This window comes from Aphelocoma coerulescens, chromosome 2 (assembly GCF_041296385.1).
Source record: "Aphelocoma coerulescens isolate FSJ_1873_10779 chromosome 2, UR_Acoe_1.0, whole genome shotgun sequence".
NCBI classification, from domain to species: domain Eukaryota; kingdom Metazoa; phylum Chordata; class Aves; order Passeriformes; family Corvidae; genus Aphelocoma; species Aphelocoma coerulescens.
Genome location: NC_091015.1, coordinates 80,387,895 through 80,399,141, shown reverse-complemented (window position 1 = coordinate 80,399,141; position 11,247 = coordinate 80,387,895). Strand labels below are relative to the sequence as shown.

The 11,247-nt window shown below is 41.3% G+C and overlaps 1 long non-coding RNA gene across 4 annotated transcripts in view; it reads left to right on the top strand.

Annotated features, from left to right (window-relative positions):
- The first annotated feature begins 1,945 nt into the window (after positions 1-1,945).
- Positions 1,946-11,247, top strand: part of LOC138106887 (uncharacterized) — a 137,433-nt gene continuing 128,131 nt past the window's right edge. For all 4 annotated transcript variants that reach the window (XR_011149178.1, XR_011149179.1, XR_011149176.1 and 1 more), the window contains exon 1: positions 1,946-2,030. This is a non-coding gene — a long non-coding RNA (uncharacterized lncRNA). The remainder of the gene's footprint in view (positions 2,031-11,247) is intronic.

Below are 11,247 nucleotides of genomic sequence, written 5' to 3'. Positions count from 1 at the left end.
AGCACAAGAGGCTGTATATGCAGATCAAGGTTACCAAGGGACATAGACACCTCTGGCTTAAGTTATTTTCCTTATTAAACTGGCAGTGGAAGAAGTAAGTGATGTAAAATTCTCTAGATCAACTCAAAAGCACTGAAATATCATCCATGCCCTAGAAAATTAAATTGGCTTTATGGTCAGACAATGCCCAGCAGTGTAATCCTGAGACACAAGAGGATTTGGATTGTAAAGTACCCAAATTAAAGGAGTGCTTATATTCTGGGAGTTTGATTCTTCCTACCACAAGTGGTGTTTGGTTCTGGGATTTTTGTTTGGACCTGCCTGTGCCTCTTACAAAACCAAAACAGGCAAGCTGTCATTTTTACAAAAGCCCAGATGTATTTTTACTTTTTGCAAAGACAAACAAATATCAGTACAAGGTATTTAAAAACATAGCTACTAAAATGTGTTGCAGTTCTGTCTGTTCGTTTCCCCCCTTTCTACATTTGCCTGCTTTTTTGTGCCGTTCAACTTGTTTGCTTGTAAAGTCTTCCTTGGAGCCACATTCGTGCAGACAGACTAAAACATTTTTTACTCTGAATGAATCCCCTGAGGTAAAATTTACTCAGATAATATCTTGGTTACTACCTAACCTGTTTGGGTTATTTTTGAACACTATAAAGCGGTAGCACCAACAAAGGAAAACTCTGCATGGTACATACCAGTAGCAGCTCAGTTCAAGTAACTTAAGATCTCTGCTTTTGCACAAAACACATCTTGTGGCTCTCTGTAGATGTCAGAAATTAGAAACTGAAATGTTTCAGGTGATCCCCCCAACTCCCCATCCAACATTTTTTTTCTTTATGCAAAAGCAAAAAACCCTTTTGATTTACCTGCTCACAGACATAACTGTTAGAGAATGCCAAGTGTACATAACAGCACAGATGTGAATGAACTGGACAAGCAGTGCTGAGTAATCACTCTATAACCAGCTGTGATTAGGCACAGGTCCCAAAGCAAAAGCCAGGCTCTGAACAGGCCTGACTTTTCTGGTTCAGATCAAAACCTCATGGCTCTTTGTTTCTATAAAGCATTGAAGCAAGTCCCCAGTTCTTCAGTTTGGAAAAAAATTCAGATTTGGATTCCAAACCTGTAGCCTAGCTTCATCTCTAATAAAGCTGATGTTCCACAGATTTGGATTTCCAGCCCTTTTTCCAAATGCCTGTTGTAAGACAGATGCTGTTCCAGCGGAGGCTGCCAACCTGGCAGCACTGCTCTTTCTGCTGTGTGCTGCACGTGGGCTGAGAACAGCAGCTCTGCTGACCAGCTCTGCCAGCACTTCCTGTTGGGGGAAAGGGGGGAAAGAGATAAGCAAGGATTTCCTTGCCTGATAGAGAAAATATATTTTTTACTATTTGCTGCTGCAAACTTAGGAGAGATCATAAATTAAATTTTATCTACTTAGGAAGTGCCAGACAGATCCTAAAATGGTGGGAAAGTTTTGAGAGGGAAAGCAGGTTAAAAGAAAAGCTATTGGGCATAAAAAAAGACCATGGGGAACAAGTTTGGACACATTAGTCAGAATGAATTGAATTATAGCCATGCAACTCTTAAAAAAAATAAATCTCTATTAACCTCTACAGACCTATTCCCTAAGAGGAATTTCTCTTTTCCAGAAGATTTTGGGTTGTGTTAGGAAGACTATAAAGCACAGTCTTGTCTGTCTCCTTTGTGGTGCTGAGGCCTTTATCCATCTGCTGGCAGACAAAGAACTCAAGGCCTGGGGAGCTCAAATGACTTGATGATGTTCATCTGCTGAGTCCTGCTGGGGTAGCAGGGGAGAGCCAGCTTCTCCTGCAGAGCTCTCTGAGGCCTCTGAGCAGCACCTCTCCTCCTCAGGGTCAGCATGGACACCTTTTCAAGCATCAAGCATGTTCTGTTGTGTAATGATGGTGATAATGAAGTTTTCAAGGAGAGCTGCTGTCTTGGCTCTGTGCTTGAACAGTGCTGGCAGGTTCAGGAGAAAATGGCTTGGTCCTGCAGCAAGAGAGGTGAGTAACAACTGGGTGCATGAGTAGCTGCATGCGATGGCAGGAGCTGGCCTGGCCAGATGTGAAGGCTTGTCAGCTGGGAAGAAGTTGGGCTTTCACTTTTTGGTGAGTTTTTTAAAAAAAGGGGGATTGATCCTGCTCTTGATTCAAGTAGTTTTTAACTTCCCTTGATTTAAAGGCTGGAGAGGCAGCACAGTGTATGTAAGGATTTAGAGTCAGCTTCAATTTCCTTTCTTTTTCATTGTATAAGGACTTTCTCAAATAAAATCAGGGAACAATTTGCACAGTAAGAAGCTGCTCCTCCAATAAGTTGCTGCTAAAGATAGGATAAACTCTACAGTTTTGAATATGAAAAGAAACCTCCAAGGATGAAGTGTGCTAAGAGAAATTCAGAGAAAATTTTAGCCCAGAGCATTTTTTAAAGCTACTTTATCTATCAAAACCTGTGAGCAGTAATCCCTCCTGGTCTGATGCTAGGGCTAGTTTTAAAATCTTGGCTATATCTGTTCCCTGTCAAATGTAAATAATTTTTTTCTTCTCATATATAGGTCCTTTTGCAAAGATTCTGTGCTGGTCTCCCCTCCAATTCTAAAGTTTTTGGGGTTTTTTTTCTTCTTAGGAGTCTAGATTAGAAGGACAAGAACCCACTTTTAGGATTGGAATGCTCTTAGGATTATTTCAGGGATTTGGAGAATTGTCAGAGTTCAAGCTGTTCCTACTTACTAATCTCTGTGTGAATTTAGGGAGTTAAATTTAGGTGCCCATCATAAAATATGGGAGTCAGCACTAGCCAACAGGATAATGACACCAATTTTTCAGGCACACTCAAGCTCTCTGAAGTTTCACAGAAGGTCTTGTTGAAGGTCTACAATGTGATTCAAAGCAGAAAATAAATTTTAAAAAAATAAAAAGTATTTCAGTTGATAAAGTGCTTGGTGTAAGCACCAAACTATTGTAATTTGCTGAACAATTAAGCTCTAGTTCTATAAAGCCAGTAAGTGTGGATGTGTTTTAAATGACCTTAGTAAGTGCTTACATGCCTTGCTTGTGTCTGTTGTTCAGTCAAGATCTTCTGGCTGTTTTGTGTGCTGAACCTGTGAATGCCCAATTCAGCAGATACCCTGACACTCTGTGTGTGTTCATGCCTTGCTTACTAGTCAAAATGGGCTGTTTTATTTAAAGCTGAATTAAATTGTATCAGTTTTGTTTATGCTTTCAGGAGCAGTCTGAGATACGTGCAGAGTGCATTACAGACGTTGACGTACTCCGTGTTTTTCTGTTCTTTTATTATTTCTATCTACCTAGATAAATTCAGAGTAAACTTCTCCTCCCTCTTGAGGAACTTGGGCAGTTCCTAAGATTACTGTGCCTTGCTTTAGCTGGGTGTGCCTTTAGTTTTTAATTAAGGCTGTTAAATAAACAAAACAACCAACAAACAATTCCCAAAGGGAAGTAAACCACAAGAACGATGTTGAAATGCTCATAAGAGCTGAACCCTGAGTCTCAGGAGATGCAATGTTATGGCCACGGCTCTGCCCTTGACTTCTCCTTTGGCTCTGAGTAAGAGGAGGTGTTTGTTCCTGAGCAAAGGGGGAAAGGTGGTTTAAGTTTCAGTGTAGGAAGCAGCAAAAGCTTCTCGATGCTGTTTCAGGTACAGATCATTACTGCCCTCCCAAAATCTGCAGGTGGGCATTGGCTTCTTTTTCTCAGTTTCTCATCTGGCAAAAGGAAATACTGCTACAAAAGTCCTGTAGGAAATACTTGGAAACACTGATGTTCTTCATTTCTGTGTTTTGGGAGGAACAGAAAAGTGTTCTCCCTGCCTTCTCCCCTTGCCCCTCTGCAACATCAGGTTAGGAGGCAGCACAGTGAGTAGGTGCCATGTTGAAAACAGCCAAGGAGAGGTGACTCCTCAGGCTCCCATTTCTCTATAGGTGGATCTGTGCCTCCCACCAGTCCCCCATGTGAAGAAAGAAATTCCCTAGGCTGAACTTGGGGTGTCTTATGCCCAGAGGGGGAATAAATCCCATTGAATTGATAACCTGAGTTTTGGTTGTTATTAGGCACACGGAAATAGTGCATCAGACCTGAGCACTTCTGAGGCTTGGTGGCAAAATCCTGGAATAAAGCGGTAGGCTAAAGTTTCCAACTTAATTGCATTTAATTAGTCTAACTTAAAAACTTAAACATGTTGCTAGGATGGATTTTCCTTTGTTTAGCTTCTTTTGGTGTGGCTTAACAAATTTTAACCGTCTAAAACTGACTCTTGGTTGGGGGGACCATAGGTGGTAGAGCACATATCCTTCGGTGGAATAATGAAGTGTTTACATTATGCAGTCCTATTGTGAGATCAATCAGGCTACAAGGCTGGATATATAAACAGAATCTGCAGGTGGTCCCTGCGTCTCCTTGCCCAGAAGACATGCTTTAATCCTCAGGAAGTAGGCAGAGTAGAGGTTCCAGGAGGCAACCAGCCCAAGCAAAATAAAAGAACAAAACCAGCCTGAACAATGCAACGCATGTCAAGCTCATAGCGCAATCACTGCAAATAGCAGCTGACAGGAAACTTCACGACAATTCACCCATCAGCTAAAATTGCCAGACTCGGGATCCTGGGATTAATGAGCATCTTACTCAGACAGTACAAGCATGAATGTCAGGCAGAAAGGGTGGGTGATGCATCTCATGTGGCCTCCAATTGGTTTGCTCCCTTTCCGGCTATTTCTTACCGGGCAAGTTCTCTTGTGGGAATCTCTTTCTCTGTGTTTTTGCATTTTCTCTGTTTTCCTCAGCTGCTATAGCCCCTAAGTATTTCTGCTCCTTGATGATGTAAGCAGAATGCTAATTACTGAGTTACTTGGGCTGCAGGGTGGGAGGCAAATGGAAGAATTGAGCATCCATATATGTTAGTACCTTTGGTGTGGGAATTGTGCTAATAACTCTCTGGCATATAAGCACTCAGGGGGTGTGAGCAAAAAAAAAAACATAGCTCAAGCTTGTTCAAGAATGACCTCTGAAAAGTTTCTAACAATGTTCTTGTAGGGCTCAGTGGAATGGAGGAAAGTTGCTGGAGTAAGGGCAGAAGGGTCTGACACAGTAAAAAGAGGTAGAAGGAGAAGATTTTGAGAGCAGAGAATAATGAAAGAAGTAAATGTCAGTTCAGAGGAAAAATAATAATACTAAAAAATCCCTAAACCCACATAGTTGGGTTGGCTTAAATGTAGTTTGCTATAGGGTTGTTTTAATTGAATTTGTGAAGCAGGGAAATGCCAACTGGGATGTTCTGCAGCAAAAAATAAGTAGTTTTCAAGCTGAAACATGGCACATAATGGAACAGAGTTGTCCACATGGGTGCATTCTCTTCCTCTTTTTGAAGAGGGCACCTAAATCAGTTGAGTCAGAAACTAATGAAGGGTAAAGCTCAAGATGTCTGGAACTCTCCTGTCTCTTTAGATTCTTATCTGACGTGTATTTAAGCCTTTGGAAAAGGGTTGCAACCTCATGAGATCTTGTTTTGTTCCCCACCCCCGAAGTGTTCACACATTTCCTGATTATGAAACAGCCAGTCATCCCTCAGGAATGGGTGGGTGGTGGGAGATGGGGAAAGCTTTATTTATTTATTTGTTTATTTATTTTAGAAATTTTGCATTTCATCCTGTCCAAAAGCATGAGTCAGGCATTTACAGTGTGTGGAAAAGGGAAAAACGTAAGTCAGCTCCTTTGCTGCTAAACTACTCCAGGTGAAATTACCTGGGAAGAGGTGGGCAGTTTTTCTGCTTGCGAAACGAGTCCATCTCAGCTCTGTGCAGGTGACCCTTTTATGGGCACAGAGAGCAAATGTTGCCCGTACACCCAGCAAGATCGAACTTGCCTGATTCCTGAGGCAGGATTTTTGTTGACAAACAAACTCTCCATCAAGACTTATTTCCACTTTCAGCTACTCTTGGATCTCTGCGTCTAGCCCCTTTTAATCTGTGTCTCCCTCCCTGCCTCAGTTTTATTGTATGCAGGACAAGAAGTACAATTGGAAGGTAATTTCCATGCAAAGTCTGTCCCCTCTTCCAGGGCAGCATTACATTTCTTCTCCTGTGCTAACCTATTATCACATTTAGCTATCAAGTAAAATTTGTTCTTTTCAAGCCATTTTAGAGGTTTGAAACCAGTGATCTCATTAATTTCTAGATCATATATTTTTGGGTTTGCTTCATTACATAGAACTTAGGGAAACCTTGCATGGATTAATCTGTGAATAGTAGGCATAATTGTGGGGGTGGTGGTGAAGTTTTTTGGGCAGGTTTTGCTGGGTTTTTTTCTGTATAAATTCTTGTCCTTGCTATTTATTTACTTACAGGAGCATTTATAGCATCTGAACAACCCTAGCCCAAAATCTCTATAGGACAAATCTTGAAGATGTTTTTGGTATTGTTTGTGGCCTTCTGCTCTAATCCTACAGAAGCGTTTGAATTTTCTTCTTTGTGAGCCAATTTGAAGAGACAGTAAAACTAAAAGATTGTAAAGCTAAGTTCATGCCCTTTCTTTGTGATCATTTTTGGGTTTTTTATTCTGCTGATCATGGAGACTCTATTTCACCTGTGTAAAAACTGGTATTAGTGTCATAGCCTATATTGAGCTGTGTTTCAGTTAATTTAAGCATTTCTGTTAGCCATTCTGACCAAAAAGGGGACTGTGTCAGATGAACAGGGTCTCTCAAAACAGTGCCTTTATGGGCATATCTAAAAATGATCAAGCTTAAAAAACTGTCTAATTGTCTCTAGAAGACTGTCCCTGTTGCTCACACTCCTCTCAAGAGAATTTGTATACAGCTCTTGCATAGTTTATGCTTGACTTTTCATTCCTGGTTATCCCAGAGCTGCTCAGTTGTTGTTGTTCTGATACAGAAGTTCTTTGATGTGTTTGGAATTAATCCATCAGTGGTGACATGGGAATATGTTCTCCTGAGCTAGTGATGTGAACATCATGTACATGCAGACACAAAAATGACAGCAGATTATTAACTGAGATCCTATCTTACCATCTGCCCTTCCCATTCATCATGGAGTAAGCTCCGAAGGAAGAGGAAGTGGTAGATTTAAGGATTTTCTTCAATGAGTTGTGCAGAGATGTTGTGCGTATCAGTGCTTGGAAGAAAGTGACAAGGGGGTGGCAGGAGAAGTCTACAAAAAGGTTTTCATGGAATAGACAGCACAAACTTAATTTATCATGGACTTTCCATGTTAAGAGTCAAGGCAAGCCGGTTGTGTGTGCCAAATGAGGAGGGTCAGGTGAGCATGGCGTGGGTGAAGCTGAGAAAGTGACCAAAGCAACTGTTCTGACAGATGTGGAGGGCAACTGAGATGGGAACAAAGGCTAGGCAAAATAGACGATGGAGTACAAAACAAAACATAGACTTGTGAAGGTTAGGCTTGGCAGGCTGCAGGGGTACAGACTAAACAAAACGAGGCATCATGTGGCCATGATGTGATTGGACTGTGAAGCACAAAGCTTTCAGCAGGCAAATCTGAATAAAAGGAGTAAGGCCATCAGAAAGTTAAATTGGATACCTGGAGCAGTGCTGGTACTGGTTTGCTTTTTTCAAGAGCTCAGAAATTATGATTTAGCCTTAGAAAACTAAAACTAGAGACAATGTACAATGAAACACTTTTCTGAACTGCTGAATTAAGTCTGATGTTTAAATAGCTTCACTTACGGGCTTCAGAGTAATTTGGAAAATTTTATTTTTCTTACCTCTTTTCTACTCCTTAACCATTGAATTCTGAAGATGCTTGGCTTGTCTTAGATTAACTCATCTGAAAACAGAGACATCACTCATCTCTTCCTTTTCTTCATGCCCTCCTGCTTTCATCTTAATTAAGACACAGAGCAGAGAGGCATTATTTCACACTATCTTCCCCAGCAAACAACCATTATACCAAAGCCATGCTAGTGTGAAGAGGGTATATTTGTTTTAGCAACATTTTTGTGCCTATGTACTTCTGTCATTCACTTAAAAAAGATTGGGATATCTCAGATCATGAGGAGCTACTTTGCCCAAAAGGCTACATGCAGCCCCTGGGTTTGCAATGTCTCTAAACCGCAGATTTCCAAAATCCAGAAGAATAACAAGTTGGGTGTATGTTGCTGTATGTTTGCCTTGTTCTTACATTCTTTCACAAATAACTGCCACTGGCTATGAGATGCAGTGCTCTGATATCCTATGCTATCAGATAGAAGATAGCAGCTGAATGTCATACAGCTTTTTTTCCCCATCTGTGCACACCTAATCCAAACACACCTGACCACGGAAGCATGTTAAGTAACATAACGTGTTTTTTTCAGAACAGTGCACTGAGGAAGTCCTCAGATTCTTCCCAACTCCTGTGTATCATGGAGAAAAAGATTATAGCAGTAGAAGGTGGGGGTAGTTTCAGTCTTAGCCCCTTTCTCCTCCCAAGCAACAAAAAGCTTCTCTCTAAGGCAAGATCATTCAGCAAGGCTTACAGGCACCATTTAGCTGCTCACGCAGGGGAGGGAAAGAAGCCAGTGTTCCTTGGAGTGTGATCCATGTAAGGAAGGACATACCTAATGTAGCAGGATGGTCCTGCAGCTTGGAAGTACCACCATGCAATGGAAGGTCCCCTTTCTAGTTTTTCATGGAGAAACCAGTTTGGGCTAAAGCCCTCCCTGGGACATGTAAATGGAGGCTGATCAGCTACTGGTAATAGGTCACTGTTACATACATAACCAGTTCATGGGGAAAAATGGTCAGGATTTGCCACTGCATCCTACAGGTGTGGAAACACAGACATGTGGAACTGAAATGGCTAACATGAGAGCACAGAACATATGAATGATGGAGCTCAGCTTCTCCTCTAGAGCAGTTGGCAAACCCCAAGTAAGTAGAGAGCTTTCAGTATGTAGAGAGCCGGAAACACCTATTGCTATTTGACCCATAATCAGTTTACTATTTTCTGCTTCTCAGGCAGACTGTTTATTTGTTTCAGCTGCTTTTCAGGATGACGAATTGTCTAAGAATGTGCTGGTATTTAGCAGGAAGGGGGGTTGTCTTGTAGCATGCCCAGCTACCTGAGAAGTACTGAAAATTGAACTGCATCACTGAGCTTGAACCTTACCCACGGCCTGATGAGCAAAAAAGAATTGAAGTGTTGAGTAGTGCCTGACCTTGCATCTGTAGGTGTTGCCTGTTGTATGACTGCATTGAAAGGGATGACCATGAATTAAATAAAGTCTGGTAACAGGGCTGGCTCAAAGAAATATCCTATCTCTCCGGATCCATAATTTTTAGAGTCTTCCTCACACTTATAATTTTAACTCTTGTAGTAATTTTGTTACCTAAATGATGATGGCTACTTGGGCAATGAGGTCTATGGCCCTTAGAAACATAAAAATTATTACTTGTGTAGAGAGATGTGAGTCAGGCTCTGTAAGTACAGTAAGATCTCTTTATATGTAAGTAGATATTATGAATTGCAATACAGAAACTAATTCTCCCAACAAAACTTTCTTGCTGAAGAACCAGGAAGAGAATGTATAAACAAAGGTTTACGTACAACCACTTAGATTTATGACTTCTGACTTCTCTGCCTTTCAGTCATACTGTGCTAGTGCCCCTTTTGCTTTGAGACCTAGTAGGTTTAGGGGAAGGAGCTATGACTTTATTAGGAGTGGAGGCTGTGATCAGTACAGGAGATGTCACTTAGAGTCACCACAACATAAAAGCACTCCTGCATCTGCTATGAAAAGAAAATAGACTCCCAGTGCTTTCTGTTCTTGTTTCTTCTGATTACAGCAGCCTCAAATCCTTTTCCATTTTGCAGGAAAGGGATTCTCCAGTGCAGAAGGTTATAATGGCTTCAGGGTATGCTGTATTAACTTTCTTCCATCATTCTCCCTGTAAACAGAGATTCCGAGTCAGCCTTAATCATGAGATGTACCTGGTTTGTCTCCAGCCCCTCCAGAGCACCCACAGAGCATGTAGGAACAGCCCAATGTTCTGTGTTTTCTTTGCCTTTAGATTGTGCCTGGTGTCAGGTCAGAAAACAGGAGGGATGACCCTTGGGGAAGGGTCCTCTGCCTGGACAGCAGCATGAACGCACTGAACGCTCTCCTGCTTGGGACATGCTGTCCAGGCAGGAGTCCTGCACAAGACTCCCAACGCAGAATTCCACTCAGCTGACCTGGAGTCAGTGGCTTCCAGAAAGGGTGCAAGATCTGGGTAAAGTTAGCTGTGGAAACTTGGAGACCATTAGTGTTACTTCTGGCTTTGTGACCTTGAAATGCAGGCTGTACATAGGACAGTGGAGTGGCCAGGAAATTATGGTGATCTCCCCCTTTTTCAAAGAAAGTGCCTGTCCAACAGAATAGTGATTTTCTCCAAAATTTCCTCTAAATTAAAATGAAAGGAGAAAGGAGGATTTTCCCTACAAGTCTTCTTTCACATGCCAAAGAAAAACAGATAAATATAACTTAGTTCAAAGAGGAGGCGAAAGATAACATATTTCAAAAGTCTTTTCGCTTTCCAGATTGTGACCATTACAGAGAGGTCAGTGCCAGTGGGGGTATTTCTGCCACTTTAAATTTGCATCCACACAAATAAGGTCTTGTGCTGCACCAGGTGATATGCTGGCCGCCTGTGTCATGTCCTAGCACAAGAATAGTTGTTTTCAGAAATATTTGGAACCTTAAGCTTTTGGAACAACTGATAATTGCTGGTTCAGACATTAAAGTCTTATTTCCATTACTTCTATATGGTAAAATTTTCTGAGAAGATCAGCAGTCTGAGAGAAAAGATAAACAGGTTCACCTGAGTGTGAGCAGTCCACAGGCAGATAAAATGTATGATTTTCATTAACCAAAGGAGCCAAATTAAGTGATATGGCCAGAGCTGGCTCAGGCTACATTTGGTTCCTGAACGTCAAAGTAACTATTTACAGCAGCATTGATTTAAGGTAGTTTTAATATGAGCTTATAATACACTATTTGACTTCCAGTTTCTTAAACCTGCTCTACTTTGATATGTGCTTAAAGTAATGTGAAAATGCAGGTCTGATGGTCATTATGATGATTTGCAACAACCTTGAACTATTGAGAACAGAGTATATGGAAAATGTGCAGTTTTTCTCTTGAAACTACTTCATCTTTTTCTGGTGTAACTACATTTTGTACTGCTTTCATCCTATTTGTACTCTGGCTCACTCTG